Source organism: Hypomesus nipponensis, chromosome 25, assembly GCF_054491055.1.
Source record: "Hypomesus nipponensis isolate SF chromosome 25, ASM5449105v1, whole genome shotgun sequence".
Classification (NCBI taxonomy): Eukaryota; Metazoa; Chordata; class Actinopteri; order Osmeriformes; family Osmeridae; genus Hypomesus; species Hypomesus nipponensis.
The window spans coordinates 9,932,114-9,950,786 of record NC_140385.1 but is presented as its reverse complement, the minus strand read 5'-3'; the positions used below and the strand labels follow the sequence as shown (position 1 = coordinate 9,950,786).

Here is an 18,673-nt window from a genome sequence, read left to right as displayed (position 1 = left end):
GAGGAGTCCCTGCACGCTGCCCATGTTTTCATATGTGTGTTGCTTATTAATCAACCACAATAGCAGTGAGCCCCACCCACAACATTGAAATCCAACCTTGGCGAGGAACAAAGATTTCAATAATCAGATTCTAAAAGGCAGAAATATGTGTGTGTGTCCGTCTGTCTGGGTCTCAGTAACCTTGACAATGGGGCATTATATCCAGTTGAAATCCGGCAAGTGTGTCGATCCAGACCCAAGGACGTGCGTTCTCGAGTGTGAATTTGTTGGGATGAGCCGTTAATGAGCAAATACATATGTTTGCCGCCACGTTGAGCTGCACTAAAGCCATGGTGCCATGGTCCTTCCACGTGGCAGGACACCCTCCGAGACCCACCACATTCGCCAGATCACCAAAGTATAAGTATTTAATTGAAATTCAATACTACTGCACCAGCGTCTTAAAACAGCAAAAATCGCATCCAGTCTTGTCTAATAGCTGAGTTTCACTGCATGATAGCTGCCTTAATCTCCTGGCCAAACCTATCCTACTCGCAATCGAAAGGCGTAATTCAAAGTGACCACACATTAGGCAGAAACAAGGCTCTTTAAACGAAGGTCTTAATTCCAAGTCAGGATGTATTACATGTTTATTACGAGAGTGGTGCACGGACACAAATTCATTTGACACCTTTCAACTCTGATCGAGTGCTTGATTCCTTGAAGTGCACTTTTTCTCACGTCCGTAGGCCATACAGGAGGGAAGAAAGAGTTTCTGGGAATTGAAGTTTATAGATGTATTTACGTCATCCTTTTGGGTCGATGATAAAAAAAATCTAGATGCCAAAGCCCTGCTACGTACCATGTCCTACCGAATCACCATTCTCAATGTTTTGGAAATCAGTCGAAATTCCACTTGCACCTTGAAATGAACATGTGACACAACAGTCAGCCTCTTCAGTCCATCCTCTAAGTGGTGCTGACAGAGGTCTGATTGATGGTAACAAACTCAAATCTATTGGACGCAACAAGACAACAAGGGATTTACTCCTAGTATCGTTAGCGTGAACATTGTTCTTAGGTAGGAAGTGCGCCGTTTGGATAACCCAAACAACCCCCTGCTTAGCATATCTCCCCACTCCACAGCTTTTCTCAGAAGGTGGTGTGACACCTCCGGCAAATTTACGAACCAAAACGCGATAACGAAACGCTAATTCCACCCACCGTCTCCTTCCATCCCCACGGCTTATATCGTGTCGAGAGTTCCTTCGTCGGGGTGTGAGGGAGACAAGTTAATTTTTTATTTTTTTGCTCCGTGTGCCTGCCTGCGGACGAAGCCAGCCGCCCCTGCCTCTCTGAGTGGCAGGAAACGGAATGATCGACGGAGGGGGCGAACAGAGAATCAGAGAGTAAACAAGGGGGGCGAGACTTGACTTGATAAACGTAATAGCCAGAAGGAAGAGGGGGAGGAGGGGCTAATGGGCGAGGAGGGATAGGAAGAGGAGAGGTGTGGTGGAGTGAGGGGAAGAGGACCTGGTGGGCAGATTGGGCCGTCATTGATGGAAAAACCCTGCCAGTAAACTCTGGAGGGCAAACAATCAAGTTAATTGAATTCCATCCTAGTTCACAGCGGGGATGCACCAAAGCCGGAGAAGGAGGATGTGAGGAGGAATTGGGATAGAGACAGGGAGGTGGGGGAGGAAGGAGACATGGAGCAGAACTGACAAGACTGTGGGAGGAAAACAGAACTAGAGGAGGAGAGAAACAAAGAAGGACGAAAGAAATCAGAGAAGAAGAAATGGAAAGCGAGGTGGAAAAGCAAACAATGACAAATAAGAGAGGGAGAGAGAGAGTGTGTTTGCGTTTGAGAGAAAATGAAAGAGGATAGGTGGTGTGTAAGTGGATGTGTGTGAGTGTGTGTGAAGGGAGGGGGGGAGGCTTACGGAGACTGAAGACATAGGCAAATAGAAGCCAGCTGTACTTTTGCATGATGACTCCCAAAGCAGAATTTTGCATCAGGGAACAAAATCCAATGCTTTGTGGATGCGCGTGGTTACTAGTCAAGCGCCAAAGGCAGAAATTATTGGCTTACCGGCGCAGTCCGGGAGATTTGCATATGTTGATGAGCACCTATCATGGATCATTTCCATTAACATAATACCGCACACTGGGAACAAGGAAAAGGAAAATTGCCCTGCATCCTAAATGTTCTTCAGTGGATTACTGTGAAGGGAGCTGGAGTATCTTTAATCTGGAACTCCTGCATATTCATGCTTTGCAATAACACTTCCTATAAACTTTGCAAAGTCAGTTGGATAGCTGAATGCTAACTGAATGATGTTTTATAGTTCCAGAGTCCAATGTTGTATGCGGAAAGGCTTCAGGAATTGGTGTATTACACAACATGGTCACAGTATTACCATACGCTGTAAGTTACCACCCAGTGGAATGAGCAGTATGATTTAAGCAGGACTGATTACTTCCATACCTGTGTGAGTGGTTCTTTGCTTGGCCGAGTTCCTTATTAATCCAGGGCATCACATTTCAGAGGGCCATAATCCAATCTAGGAGAAGCAGACATTAAAAGAACCGTTAAAAGTCAATTCCCATTTTTAGCACACCGGAAAATATGGGCAAACGATTTTGGGGAGCTTCCTGTTTTAAACTGATAAACAAGTTCAGTGAACAAATCCATCGATTGACTATGGCAGTGCTGAAAACGGTAATATATCCTTTCTAAGAAGAGTAGTTGCCTACCATTGTACTATCAGCGTGTTTTCGCCCCCTGCATTTGCCTGATGTCTTCTGACCATTATGAGGGTTATTTAGCTGCGTCTTCATAAATGTTTAATGTGTTGTGTGGGTCTGGCTCTCTCTCTCTCTCTCTCTTTCTCTCTCTCTCTCTCTCTCTCTCTCTCTCCCACACTCTCTCTGGCGATGGGCACTGATTATAAATGTATGAAGAGCTATTCAGGTCACATCAGCTTTTAATGGTTGATTTACTAAGGCCCAACAAGGCCTTCGCGCCCGGGTTCCACAACGCGAAGCCTGATTTAAACTGCATTAACACTCTGTGGTAAATATCCCATAGACGCATTAGCATTTTGATGGCTGCCTCCCCCGTTCACCTTTTCACTCTGTCTCTCACTCCCGCCATCCGTTTGGACGCTCTTCGTGTCGGCGGAGGCTTTTGTGTTAATCCATCTCAGCCCTGCGCTCCTCCTCTCCTTTAGCCTCTGTATTTGTCCCTCACTGCCTCTTGTGCTCTTGTGTGCCGTCCGCCGGTACGTTTGTCATCGTACTTCTCAGGCTCTATTCGTTTTCTCCTCCTACCGTCTTTCTTAAAATGAGCCTGGCGTGTGAAGAGGTTGAGTTTAATTACAGATGAATTAATGAGACCAGGTGAACAATATCTACATAATTAATTCTTCTGAACTACATATAATTGGGAAAAAAGGAGGATAATAGAGTACGGGAAGAATGGAATTGAACTGAACACAAAACCCAGGGAGGCAATATCCCCTCCCTGCTCTATGAGGGTTTTAACCTTGAAAACGAGTACTGAGATGTAATTGTAATTTGGGGGCGCACAATGTGCATCTTCCGTTCGGAAACGTGGATTCTATAATAATAAGTGTCTGCAAACCACAAAACACGGCCAAAGTGTCAAAAGTATATCTTGTTTGAGGTATGGCCATTTGATTGGAATCAGCTGTAATCTTATTACCAGGCAAATTGGAGTGAAATTGTATTTAATGAAACAGTTTACTGTGATTGCTAGCAATTTGTCTTGCTTCCCTATTTGACCTATCAAGATTATATCTGCCTCATCTATAACAATAAGACATAACTGGAATGGCATTGGAGTTGTAATTGGGCACATTTTGCTATTTTGTCTAAATTAATATTTTTATAAAGCGCTGACCACATGTTGTTGTCTTGGAGATAACTTTTAGACAAGGGGGGTATTCCAGAAAGCAGGTTATGTGACATACCCGGGTAAGTTAACTCCCCAGCTGACACCCAGCGTTGTAGCAACATTGCCAGTAAGTTGCTGCAACATTGTGAATCAGCTGGTGGGTTAACTTACCCGGTTATGTTGCATAACCTGCTTTCTGTTAAACCCCCTTGAAAGGACAACTATGCAAGGTCATTTTGGTGTTGTAACTTTTCTCAAAGCTTCTCTGTGTCTTAGCATCCCCTTCCTAGAAGCTAAGACACATAGTATAGATGTGTCATACAATGCACAAACCAATGGCAGCCATCCATTGCTTTGGATAAAAGCGGCTGCTAAAATGGACGCTTTCTTATTGTTTTATGATCTTGTCAGTGTGGATTTGATCGGGCAGACAACAATCATGTGCAGATCTTTGAAGACTTGGTAGTTCTGTAGTAGGCAAGCATGGGTTCCATTTGAAATACAAACAATGTAAGATGTGAGACTTTCAAAATGCAGAGAAACTTCTCATCAATCGTGATGCATACTACAGTATATTCATGTTTTGTAAAAATGTAACTTCATTTTGCAACTAGGCACAGGACACTCGATTGTACAGGTAATGTCAAACAAATATGAATGATTTGTTTCATAACATCAATCTATCAACTGTAAATCACAGTCTAGACCAACTGACCATTCGCACTTGGTTTACGTAATAGGTGGGGTAAGAGTGTCCCTGCAAGCCCGGTCTTCATTACAACCAATCAACAGGGAGGTCGTGTCAGCACGCCAGATGCAATAGGTCAGTTCTACTGAACCGCTGAACTCGATTGGCCAGACAGAGCATCTGCCAGTTATTTTGGAAGCCCAGAAGGGTTTGGAGCAGAGCGCCCTGCCATATTGCAGACATCCCACCCAGAAACAAGTGTTGCATAAGAGGAAACTAAAGATACAGGAGTCATGGTTTGATCCAAGGAACAATAGAAACTGCTTCACAGTAAGTAATCGTAGAACTGAAAAGTTATACAAACGAGACAATGTGAAAATAGCTGAAACATATGGTTGTGTTTATCTCAAGGTTTGTCCAACTTCGGGCCGAGGGACTATGACGTGTGAGGGCTTTTATTCCAGCCCAGAAATACGCTAACGTACTTCATTTATAATTTCTTCAAAGAACTCTTTCTCCCAACTCTCTGAACTCAACGTCCCATCAGGCAGTTGGTGTCTCTGCCAAATTTCATCTAACTCCATTACGTTCAACAGGGCAGAATTGATGCAGGCTGCTGGGGAGGGAAGCTTCAAAAACATCTTCAATGGTGATGAAACTAAAAGACTGGAAATGTCTGTGTGTGTACGTGTGTGTACGTGTGTGTGTGTGTGTATGTCTGTGTGTGTGTGTGTGTGTGTGTGTGTGCGTGTGGTATGCTTATTCCAAGTTCATGAAATCCACCGCAGTAAATTATACATATACTTTGAAACACTGAACTTGACATGAGAAAGTCAACCACTGTATCGTATGATACAATGGCTGTATCATCAAACAAATATGTTTCAAAATATATATATGGGATTAAACCAAATAAAAGAAGGATGTATAACCTCCAGTTTCTTATTCCAGCTTTTAAAGCCTTACAAAGCCCGGTCAGGGAAAGGTCATCACACCTGCGCAGGTCTCTGTTGGGGAAAAAAGAGAGAACAACACCAGCGAGAAGAGAGTGTGCTGTGACTAATGTGGGCCGATGGCCTGTGGCGCCCACCAGACAAAGGGGGCCCTAACGAAAGCTCGTCGTCGAGCGGCCTTATTATACCAGCAGAGTGGAAAATGTGCTGAGAGGGGTGAGATGTTAGGATGACGAAGTTTGTGATGTCCATTGTGCCCTCCGCCCGCCCAAATGATGGTGTCGGGGGACAAAAGGCGCAATGGGCCGACGGCGGAATCTAGACTGCTAACCCGCTGGTTCCAAGTGACACGGCTGTTGTGGGTATTGAGCCTAAAGGCTACTCGGATCCCGCTAATGGACGAGGAATACACTCTCTCATAAACAGGTTTTCTAATGAATAGCACGCTCGCCACATACCCAGCACAGTCGCTGTGACTGGATTATGAAGACAAAGTAAGGCCATGTCACATACGGAGGGCAGGGCGACGTATGGCGTCCAAACTGGAAGACCAGCTTGAAAACCACGGCCGTGCAAATAGCTGAAAAGTACAGGGAGCACAAATGCCGTGCCATTGCTGAAATGCAAGCATTAGCATCCGTCGTGTTAGCAGTCACAAAAAGATAAGAAAACAACAAAACGGGAGACTCTGGGGTCAACTGTCGGGCCTCTGGACGTTACCTGGCGTAACAATACCGAGAGAAATATTTTGGTGTTCAAACATTGTTCATAATATTTGTGTGCAGGTTGCGCTGTCGTACCCAAGGGGCTAGCGCTAGCTTCAGCTCGGAGTGGACGGATGGAGGTCATAAGCGTGATACGTGGCCGGCGTCTGGAGCCGGTGGGTCAAATTAAATTCCGGCGTGCTGATAACAACTGACTGAGGTTGTGGCGACTCGGCGCCGGGGGAAGCGCAGGCACATTATGCTATTCAAATGGGCCTGCTGCTTTCTGACTCCCTTGTTTTGCTCTCCTCTCCTCCTTATCATCGCTCTCTGCCTTCCCTGACCAAGTTTGCATCTTCCCTCTCTCTCTTTTTTCTCTCTCTCTGACTCTTTCTCTCTCTGTCTCTTTCGCTGTCCCTCGCCCCCCTCTATCAATCTCTTTTTCACCCGCTCTCCTTTATCCTCCCTCCTTCCCTCCACTTCTCCTCTCGGTCTGCCTGCATACTGATGAGGGGAGCCGGTGGAGGGAGTTGCTGTCGTAACACCTCCAACCTTTGAGCCACTCAGGGCTGCAGGCTCCCTCATGCCCCCGTCCTAATTGGCCTTATTAGAGAGCGGAGGAACCTTGAGCGAGCTGTGTGTCTCTCCACGTCACTGAGTGGGCCTGTGCGCTTTTGTGTGTTCGTACACACACCTGTGTGTGTGTGTGTGTGTGTGCACAAACAGATATCCGCTAATAGATGTGTGTGTTTGTGAGTGAATGAGAGAGATGGAGAGAGAGATAAATAGGGGCAATAGGAGAAAGGCAGAGGAGGAGATGGAAAATAAGGGTGCTGGGTATTATTGTGTGTGTGAGTGTGTGCACCTATTTGTCCATAGGTGCGTATTCCTGCAGTGTTTGTGTGTGTGTGTGTGCGTGTGCGAAGATGTCTGCATCTGTGTCTGTGTGCGTGTGCATGTTTGCATGAGTGTGTGTGTGTGTTTTTGTGTGGCGCAGCCAGACATGCAGGTCCAGCACATCCCCTGCCTCCCAGCGGTCCTTATGATATGGCTGATCGATAAAGCAGCCATGCGGAGTGGCTCTCCACCCCTCCCACGCCCCCACACTGGCGGTCACAAGTGGCCGGGTGGAACGCCTATTTACAGTAGGAGATAGGACCGACACATTTTGAAAAATGTCCGTCTCCGCCACACGCCAATCCCCTGCCGAGAAAGACTGAAATCTCCCTCCCCCCCACCCCTCGAATGTGGTCCAAACGTTGTTTATCTTTGCTGGAGAGAATACCATTATGATAATTACGCTCATATCTATCTGGAACACATACATTGTCTCTTCGGACTAGCCAACCTTGTGGTGGCACATAAAAGTCAACAGAGGAGAAAATTGTGCGGCTGATGCTGGCGGGACCTGACACTGGAGGTCCTTCAGCGAGGGTATACGATGCGTGCATGTACAATCAGTCGCTTAGCATTTTTGTGTCAGGATTACGGTACTTAGCACACCTTTGTTCTGGGGGAGGTGTGGTGAGGCCAAGGAGAATGGAGGTACCCATTGCTCGAGTGGAAGATAATCCTTTGACGGCACCTCACGCTAAATACCGTGATTATCTTTGGTGGGAAGTGCTGGTGTATCACAATTTGAAGGGTACGTTTGGCTCCATTACACAAGCAACTGTTTCGTTTTTTTGGGGGGTACACAAAACGATTTTAACAAAATGTGACGTTATTGTATATAGTAATGGGAATTGTGAATGACAGTTATGGCTGCACCACGAAAAGGTACTTCAGACTTACAAAAAAACGTAATTTGGGCGTTAGAAGTTTTGAAAAAAAAAAAAACCTGCAACTGATTGAAAATAAGGATTGAGTTACCGGCATGGTACTTCTGAATCCTGTTTCCATGTGTTTGTGTGTGCTGGGACCCAACCTTCAGTACGCCTGCCCTAACCCCCTCCCCCACCAATATGGAACTTGACCCTTTCAGAAGAGGGCGACCCACAAACTGAATGCAACCTTGACAAAGGTGAGGGGGGCGAGGTATGTTTCAAATAAACCCAGGACCTTGCATGTGCGTCTCTGTGCGTGTGTGTGTGTGTGTGTGGGAATCTAAGTGTCTACATTTGTGTCTGTCTGTGTGTGTGTGTGTGTGTGTGTGTGTGTGTGTGTGTGTGTGAGAGTAAGTGAGTGAGTGAGCGTGTGTGTGGGCGCGGTCGTGCCCTTGCATGGGTCTGTGTGTAGCAGGGGGGGGTTCTGGAGCCTGTCACGGCTGTAGGCGCCATGGACAGGACTTGACAGGTGTGTGGGACCCCCGAACAGAGGCTGGATCCGGGGCCGGTGGGCAAGCACAATGACCCCATTCAGGCATCGCTCGAGACAGCCGAGATATCCCAGGACCCCTGTAACGAGGAGGTCGGAGGGTGCACCACTCCTTCATATTGAGGCGGACAGGGGAACACGTCAACCTTTCAGTGGTACTACAAAGACGGCTTGGCCTGTACCTGTATCAACAGATCCTAACGCTTTGCCTGACTGCATTTGGCTTGCCGTCAGAAATACAAGGGGGGAAAAGTCCAGCACACAGGACTTGTGGATAACAGTCATTAACGTTTTTTGTACTGGTGAGGTTTGGCACATACAATTACGCATCAGTGAGATGGAGGAGAGAAAGAGAAAGATAGAAAGAGAGAGGGGGGTAGAAAACGAGAGAGGAAAACGAAGGAGATACAGAAATAATGAGAGAGAGAGACAGAGAAAGAAAGAGTTAAAAAGAGAGAGGAGGGTAATTTTCAAGAACATATGTCCCATCCTTGACATCTCATTGTTCCAGTCTTAAACCATTAATTAGTGTTCATATTCTCTTCACTGCAGTCCTCAGGCCGACCTCTATTCTTTTAGTATCACACTTTGTTGTGTTAACAAACTGACATTGGTTACAGGCTATACTTCACATTTCCCCCTGGTATGATTTTTTTCATATGAATAACAGTTCAGAATATCTAGTTCCGTTCTAACTCCCCAGTTGATATCTACAGACAGTTATTTCCATTGAACGTTGAACATTGAATAATCTGACACCCAGACACCTCCCCCCATCCAAACACAGACACCCCCACACGTAGCCGACCAGAGAAACTTCCCATCGCAAATCACAGCAACACGCAAGCTAATGCTAAGATGTGACAGAAATGGTCACTGTCTGGAAGAATTACTACGCCGATGTGCTCCGTACGCCTTAAACGCAGATCTGACAGAGCTTTTAAAACATCCGCATAGGCAAAGCTTGGAGTGTCCATGCGTAAAATTGGACAGCCATCCTTCAGCCCGAGCATAAATCTATGGCCGGGTGGCAAACATGGAGAACCATATAGCATGCGTCTGATGAAACTACCCCCCCCCCCTACCCCCAAAAAATAAAAAAGTTAATTGAATGTGGGGTGAAGAGAGACAGAGCTGGAGAACGTAAGCAGAGCCACATCCATGGGCCTGCTCTGCTCAGCAGGGGGCCATGTTCTGCAGGGATGCATACAGGCCAGGCAGTCTCTCTCTCTTCTGGATAGGTAAATACTGCATAACTATCGCCTCCCTCCAAGATGAGAACGTGGCAAAAGGCTCAATTTAATATTCAGAAAGATGTAGAGAACTATTGGTTGGTTTTAAATTGTGTAGTCCGGATCAATGCTATGCTATGTTATGTTATTGGGTTCTTGTTAATCTACCTTAGTAGATAAACAGTAAAAGCTTTAACCCTAACCCTAGGTCTCCATCCAGCCACATGCGGAAGCAGTCATTACCTAGCCTGCTGTAATATCACAGTAACTCAGGACATGTTTACTTGAAACCACTAAGACCAAGACATTCCTGGGTCACTAAACATGAAAGCCTTTGAATCCTGATGGTTATCAAGCCAGAGAAATGACATCTGTCATTGTGTCAATGTCTTAAACATGTACTCTTGAACAAGCCCAAGGATGGAGTGAAAGAGATCATTTTTGGGGGTGAAAGCTCACATTGCATTGTGCTGTGCTGGTGGCTGATGCGATAAGATGTGGCAGACGATGGCTGTAGAGTGACATTGTTGCTCTGCAATGTGCTCGATTCTTCTCAGGGGCAGGGAGAGATAAGGGCCACATCCTCATCGGGTCATCTGCAATGAATGGTTGGGGAAAAAAGGGCTAGCTGCCCTTGCTAGCGTTTGGCTACAGGTCAAAACAGAAAGAGCTAACTGGGGCAAGGTCGTAAACAGTGCTGTCGAATGTCAGCAATTGTGAGTCAGATGAAAGGAAAACACAGTGGAAGAGTGTGGGCAACTTCAGATATTAGAAACAAATTAGTAATATGAATGTGGCAATACATTCATGAACCTCCTGTCTGTAAAATGCAGGGAGGGGAAGATGTGCACAATTGAAATGGCTTAAGAATAGTTCACATTCCCAGTACCTACAAATCCTCTGGATAAAGTTGTTTTCTTTCTTAAATTTTTTTGGGGGGGACATTCTGTCACAAAAAATAAGGAATTTGAGTTGTTTCCGTCGCCGAGCAATACAGTATGTGACGGCTGTGCTAGTGGCAACAAAAGGGCACAAGCAATCATAATGGCGAGCTGTGTGTGTGTTGTGGGTAGCAGTTCTCCATGCTTGACTGAGGAGCGGGGAGCAGAATACTAATGATGCTGGAGCTCTTTGAAGCGGCCCATGTTCCACTCTCTATCTCACTGTTGGAGCCGTCTAATTGGCCATGTAGAGAGCACAACAAGCCGCAACAATTGGCTAATTCTACACATCGTTACCGTGTCGGTATATGTTCTTGTCAGCATGCACTCAACTTTTCCTATTGTCAGTGTCTCTGCGAAGCACAGAGGAGAAGAACTTCAGTTCGGTTGTTACGAGTTCGGTGGTCAAACTGATCCGTCTGACCTCTGAGGTATCTACTGGTTGTACCGTTATAGTTTGGCGTGTTGATGTTGTTAGATATTCTGGCTCATGGGTCGACGGGGGTTCAACTTATATTTCAGACGGTGAGTATAATTCATTCCAGCCGTCTGGTGGGTAACTGTATAGCGTGGTAAGCAATGGCAGACTTTCTTCAAGTCTCACGACCACCATACACATGCCAACAGTAGACATGTTCCTGGTTTCAGTTACTTGGGTCAGTTACGGGTCGGGATTGGGGAATGAGTTTGTAAAAATGAGGTGCAGGGACTATGAGCTTGGTTTGGCATGTGTCGCGCGGCATTAAAATTGTATACGGCGCTAGAAAAACAAACTGTGGGCTCGCCCGTTGCAGGCGGTGGGGGACAGATGGCTGTCGGAGTGGGGTTTCTTATGCATGAAGAACTCTCGCATCTGCCGCTGGTGTGACTGTGCGACGTGGCTCGCGGCAAGGGGAAGTTCTCAAGAAACCAGCAGTACATTTCCCTCGTCGAAAAAGAAGCTCACAAAGACCGAGGATGTTGTCTGTTTTGGGAGAAACGTGTTTGGTTTTGATCCTGCGCGGTTTCGCAGCCTTGCAGAAACAGAAGAGCACAAAGCTGAATCCAAAGAGCCAGGAATTCTCTAGGCACCCAGGTGAGGTGACACAGTGCCAAAATAACGGCTTCAGTTCATCGGACACTGATTTTGATATGGGCACTGAGCCTGAGGGAAAACCAGCAGACACTGTGAGGCCCCCACAAGCACAAGGTTGGACACCCCCTGTCAACCAAGTACAACAGTACTGGACCAAAGTTTGGCAGCCTGTTGTCATCTGTCAAAACAATGTAGCAAATGGAGTACCTGTATAAAGTGGTTGTATGGCCAGAGTCCAGGGTTACCTATCCGTTCCAGCCCGATTCCGAGACATTTCCTAATTGGACGTGATGTCTGAAAGGGGACTCTGGCGCTCTGCTTTTTATTAAAAGGGGGAAGACGAGGATGTGGGATGTGGATTGCCCATTTGCATGCACCCCTGCCATGGAGAGTCCCGATTGTCTCGCTCTCCCCGTTTTCTACCTCTGTGGAGGCAGACAGAAAGATCGATGCCGCAAAAAAGCACTTCAATTCCCGCTCAATTTCATCCTTTGCTGCCAGTACAATTAAAACTATTCTCCACCCATTCTCTAAACCAAATTCCCCTTTAGACAGAAAGGCTGTTCAAAGACATCAGCATGACGTTTGGGGGACGGAAGTCTTTCTTACCGGGGTGACTTTGACATTCCATATCCTTTGCATGCACTGATTACATGGACGGTCAGGTTATTGACCAATTCAGCGTGAGGAGTCACTGGATGGAGCATTGGATCCAGTGATGAATATAGCTGGCTTACAGTAATTCACAAAATTACTTTTCGACGAAATAATCAAAATAAATATTTCCATCTACCCATGTGAATGTCACGTCGACAAATTGGAAACATGCTTTTATGACGAGTGAAACTTAATTTCTCAATTTCCCTAATTTCCGCTGCTGCACAACTTCAAATGGTTATTTTGACATAAAAACACAACTATAGTGCCATTGCTTGAAAATTGCTCCCACACACCAAATTATCTGTCCTAGCACATCACTGGCACATGCACACTGCCATTTCCTATCTTAATGAAAGTGGCAGAATGTGAACATTACTCATTTCACACATTTGTTTTGGAACCCGGAACCATTGCTGTCCAGCCAATAGATAGAAATCAGTAAATTACCTGGGTGTAGTGGTTGCATTCAAGCTGCTGCCCCAATTATTACAGCCCAGCTGCAATTATACAGGGTCACCCAGCTGTGCTTGACACAAAGCTGGCTTACCAAGGCTTACCGCCGACCAAAAACATCAACAAGATTACGGGGGGCTAACCTTTCTGTGGCACTCGTCTGTGACAACAGTGATGTTAAATGGACCTTTGGTTTTCAGCCGGGGCCGGAAAGAAAGAAAACGGTACGTCGCCCCTGCGACCTTAGGTGTTCTGTTATCGCTAGCTCAGCGGCTGAGGGGAGAACGAGAGGAACAAAGACATCTCTGATACTCATCTCCTTCAATGACATACGTTGGCTGTTCATTAGGGACGTTTGAAGCCATTGGATGTGACAAGCTACAGCCGGCCTCTCAGGTTAAACAGGATGGCATAGGAAGTCAGTATGCCTGTTTCACAAAGAGCTACTTGAACTTGGGCACCCGTCGGATGACTAATGACAAAATGACTGCACCGGCCTAATTAATCATTATCCGATGTCAGGAGTTAACTACATGAGATCATGAGTCTAGACACTGTTTCACGGAATTAAAAAAGTGCCCACTAGCAACTGTTTGACCAACCATTACGCAATGCGAGGGTTCAAAAGCCATTTTCAACCTCATGCAAGAACACCAATCTATTCTGCTTACAAGTGCCACTGCAAGGTGCATCATAGACGACAAGCCTACCATTGTAGTCCACAGACCAGACCCTCTCTGTGGCAGGCGACACAGTCTAGAATCTTCCAGAATGGAGCGGAGCTGTCAGCAGAGAAGAAGATCTGACATCTACTCTTCTGTCTCCCTGATGATAAATGGATGTAATATGGCACCAGTCACCCCACAGTACCAGTCAATACGGCCAGGCGGAGGAATGCTAGGGAGACAATGGGAGACTGTGACCCCTTGTTACGGAATGACAAAAATCTACGAGGGGGGTTGGGTGGGGTGGGGGGTACACTAGGAATGGAAGGGAGGGACGGGTTATACAGGGGTGAAATAATCCACTCACCCCCACCCCCCGCACTCCGCCACCGAATACAATTCTCAGCAGTAAGCATTTTTATTTGGTATTTTCAAATTATATAGAGAGCAGCTGCACCGATGGAGAGATTCTGCTCCGCGCCTTCAATGAAGTGAAAACATGGGTCAGTTTCGACACTGAGCATGCTGCTTCAGCTTCTGTGACTGGATTTTGAGGTCTAATTGGTTGCAAAGCTGGCTTCTGTGCTTGACGGCTATGAAAACAAAAGGTGTATTTAGTTCTTGTTTACCATCCTAAGAGAAAGAAAGAAAGAAAGAAATAAAGAAAGAAAGAAAGAAAGAAAGAAAAATACAAAAAAGAGAGCAAGAGAGAGAGGGGGAGAGAAAGAGACAGATAGAGCCAGACATCAAGGGGGAGAGAAAGAGAGAGGCAGACAGATAGAGAAACAGAGAGAAAGAGAGAGACAGACAGAGAAACAGAGAGAAAGAGAGAGACAGACAGAGAAACAGAGATAGAGAGAGGGAGAGAGAAAATAAACGTGGGCCGGGATATATATGAAAACCGGAAGCCCTAACTCCAGCCCTTGAATGAAGGTGATGATTTGGTGTGTGCGCTGGGCGGGCGAGAGGAAAAGGCCCCCCATTTGCCAGCTCCTCGCCCCGCGGGGCTCCCGGCCGTGCCGCCAACACCGTTATCTGCTGCTTATTATTTGGCTGAACGAGCTGGAGCGGGGCTCCCCTGGTCCGCTTCTGACATAATGACTGATTACAGTCTTGCGGCTCCAAACCCCCCCCAGAAATCCCTCTTCTGCCACCGACAAACGCGTGCGGCTGCTCGGCGCTGCGGGAGAGACCACGTTGGGGGGTAGGGGGTTGTGGAGGGGGCTGACAGGCCTAACAGGGCCTCCTCCTCTACCTGTCACATCTGACAGAGGGGACGGGACGGGACGGGACACACGCTAGGTTGGACGCCCGTGGTCGGAGTTAGCCGGTCACGCCGCATGCCTCGTTACTGGGCGGTTACCTCCTCACGGCGTGACGGCGAGGTGGTCGTGAAGCTGGCAAACTACTATAGGCGCCATGATAATCGGCAAATACGAGTGTGGCAAGGGGTCCAGACTGCATGTCTTCCTCGCTGCTCATCTGTTACTGGTTTTTACGACCGCTCCTTCCTGGGGAGAAGTGATACATACAAATCAAGCAGAGGGGTTCAATGGGTGTCAGGTGATGTTCATGAATATACTATCTATCCCTCATTGCCTTTCAAGATACTGCTTGGCATTAGGAGTTTGACATGTACGCGCAGAATATGTCACCGTCCCCTGAGAAGAGCGCGGGGTCCAAGGGACTGTTGTCAACCGTTAAACCTTTCCAAAAGACAGCAGGAGAAGAAGTCGCTCTGTCAGCACTTTCGAAACGTCGCCTTTTAGGCAGTCAATTAAGCTCAAGGTGAGACCCCCCCAAAAAAACGTGTCATCGTTTAAATCGTTTTGCTCCACTGGGCCGGGCGTCAATCCTGGCCTCCTCCACGCTGAAGGTGACATAGGGGCCCGCCAGGCAAGATTATCCTCTGCCTGTAGTTTCACAGCCTTTTTTCTCCGTCTGATGGAGAATCTCTTGCGATCCTGAGCATGATCTGCAGGAAACATACCTGGGATTCAAGTACATCTTTCCCCAGGCAACAACCCACATCCATGAAAGCCCGCGAGGACTCTGAGCCCTCCTGGGCAAGGCAGTCAAGTTTTCTCCCAGTTGAAATCCAATCCTATTCCTATCGATCAAGGGTAAATCAATTTGGACTAAGTCGGAGGTACAGAGGGAGGTGCTAGAGAGCTGCAATACATTCTGAGGACATGGTCAAGATCAAGTCTGAATGGAGTATTGTGGCCAAAGAGATATCACCAAAAAAAATGTAATCAGCATATACCAAAGGAGGCCTTGGCAAGAGGTTGCAAAACATAATGTTTTCAAAGTATGAGTGGGCTGGATCCAAACACCAATTCTCATTAGGAACTTTCAAACCAGTGACTTCCCGGGATTCTCAGTCTACAGCATGAGAACATACTCATGTCCTTAACGCTCAAAATGTGTATTTCTTTGAGTTTTGGTTTGTTTTGGATCTTTCAGGAAATTTCAGGAGCTGGTTGGCCTAAAAGTAAACCAGGCTGAATTGCTTTTCAAGATGTCCAAGCCTTGCCTTGCCATAGACAAACATCTAAAATGAACTCCCAAAGACACAGTTTCGCTTCTGCTTGACCTAGATTCAACTTCAAAATGAAACATAATAAAAGACTGTAGATTATACATCATCCCTCTAAATCTAATTTAATGTACAAAATGTATTGAAGGGTGAATTCACTGTCTATAAACTTAGGACCAATTTAACCATTTGGTCTTTCGCAGTCAATGGCATTTATCTTTTGAGCACCATAACAATGATGGGCAACACTGGTGTTTCTTCAGCAAGTTAGTCCCTTGGGATTGGGATTTGGGACAGAAATGGTAAAAACACATTTAAAACGCAGTTTCTGAAAAATAAATAATATTTCTGGTCTTTGACGGACAATGAGTGGCCAGATAGGGGTGTCTAAAAGGTTTGGGTCAATGTGAACATGAATTGTCAGTTCCAAGTCATCGGTATGCGGACTGTGGTGGCTTGTGCTCATTAACGATTCAATCCCAAACCTTGCTCCCTAACAGGCCATAAATGAACTTCTTCCAGGCATCCGCTGCAGTGAAGCACTGCGTCTTTTGTTTCAGGGGCTCCTCCTTGGCCTTTTCAGAAACCCCTCAAAAGAGCAACAATATCAATCTTCCCTTGGTTAAAATAAATAAATAAAACCTTGCTGTAAAATGCATGTAGACAAATGCATCACACTTTACAGAGTTGTAAAAGGAGGTTGATGTACTAGGGCTCACTCTCTCTGTGTCAGTTTGATAGCTTTTGGACACCTTTTAACAACACCAGGAGGGTCATAAGAGTAGCTTGGACCGCTTGAAACGCTAAATCGGCATTTCATGCAATATCTGCACTGATGCCAACATTTAAATGATTTAACATGTGTCTGGCTCACACATGCATTGGTCACGTTTCATATCATCACAAAATAGTACTTTTTAAACTTCTGTTTGCTATGGGAGGTATAACTAAATAGCTATTAGAAGGAGACATTTGACTGCAGGTAACTGTTGAAGCAGGTTCAGTTAGGTTGAGAAACAACGAGATACGAGTGTGCCTCTTAGCAACGTGTTTCTATTTTAGAAGCATTTAACTTGGATCCAATTATGCTGAATGCATCAAACAAGTGTGATTGATTAAAATTATGTCCATACAAATCAATGCAAGTTTAACAAAGGTCACTCAATTCCATTAATACAAAAGCCATTTGAGGACCTGACTATAACAATAGATAAATCATTGAATACCTTCTAAAAAATGAATGTTAGTTGATAATGACTGAGACAGAGATTTCCAAATGTGGCTTTTGTACTGGAGAAAAGAGCACTTCTTAATTCCATTTCTTTTTATATCTTTGAGAATTCAGGCCCATCCCTACACTCTCTAATAGAATAATAAGGCAAATAACACATTCAACTCACAGACCTTTCTGAGCTATCTGCCTGCATATTGAGTAGTAAATTGTACCAGTGTTCTGTGTCTAAGTGTTCTGACCCCCTAGGGACAAGTTAACTAAGTGGCAAATTGAGGGTGCTATAGGAAGGTGGCAGATTTTCAAAAGTGCCCACTAAAGGAAGGTCTACGAGTCCCAGAGAAATTTGGACTGGGAGGGGAAAGTGTCATTGGTCATCCCGGTGCACACCGTTGAGCTCTCCAGCCCCTCCAACACGGCACCCTCGCAGGCTTTTATTCAAATTGAATGCATAAATTACTAGAATTAATGTGACGTGGCAGAACTCGGGGAAACATGGCCGCCAAAGCTTTTTTATGTGTATTGTTTCCTGTCTTGCCCAACTGCAACGGTAGTCGTCTCATTGGAGCCATCTAATCAATGAGGCCCCAAGCTGATTTAAGGTTATTTTATGGTCAGCAATGGTCACACACCCTACTTTTCCAGAGTGGAAGGGGTGGGGGAGACAGGAAGGGGAGGAGTGGGGCGTCTCCGACCCTTCATACTATTTCAGCACATTGTAAGCTTGACAAGTCTATGAGAGAGAGAGAGAGAGAGAGAGAGAGAGAGAGAGAGAGAGAGAGAGAGAGAGAGAGACGGAGAAGTTTCCATGACCTCACTCCTCTTTTTAGCGAAAACACCACATCTGACTCTTCCGACGTGCACAGAATCCGCCAACGATTCCGCACCCCGTCTGACTAGTGGTCCCACCATGGCTGCTAGCCTCCCCGACAACCTCATTCGGGGGGGGGCAAACCGGGTGAGGAAGAAAGGAGCTGGAATTAATGTGATAATCCCCGTCATTACAGGGATAAAGAACGGGGTTGTTAGAGGAGACAAAAGGGAGGGATGGCAAATGAGAGAGGCTGCAGGGAGACCGTGTCGTCCTCTCTCCTCCTCCCAATGGCCCTCGCCCGCATTCCTGCCATAACCACACGCCACACCGCTCACCTCCATTGTGGCGCAACGGCGCGAGACGTCGAAGAAAACGCACACATGTCGAAGGGCTAAATAGCGTGGACTTGGGTCTTTCAGTCCCATAAACCTTGGAAGTATTTTTTTCTTGTCTTGACTTGCCCTGTGTGTATGGAAAACACTAATGCACAAGCACTTAGCTGGC

The 18,673-nt window shown here is 46.2% G+C and overlaps 1 protein-coding gene across 4 annotated transcripts in view; it reads right to left on the bottom strand.

Moving 5' to 3' along the window:
* LOC146222201 (adhesion G protein-coupled receptor L3) overlaps nucleotides 1-18,673 on the bottom strand; it is a 175,958-nt gene that overhangs the window by 147,632 nt on the left and 9,653 nt on the right. For 3 of the 4 annotated variants that reach the window (XM_084691472.1, XM_084691469.1, XM_084691471.1), the window contains exon 2: nucleotides 2,468-2,543. The gene's annotated coding sequence lies outside the window, so the exon portion shown is untranslated. Of the gene's footprint in view, nucleotides 1-2,467; nucleotides 2,544-3,107; nucleotides 3,332-18,673 lie in introns of all 4 variants that reach the window. The other variant, XM_084691470.1, reaches the window with a different exon arrangement.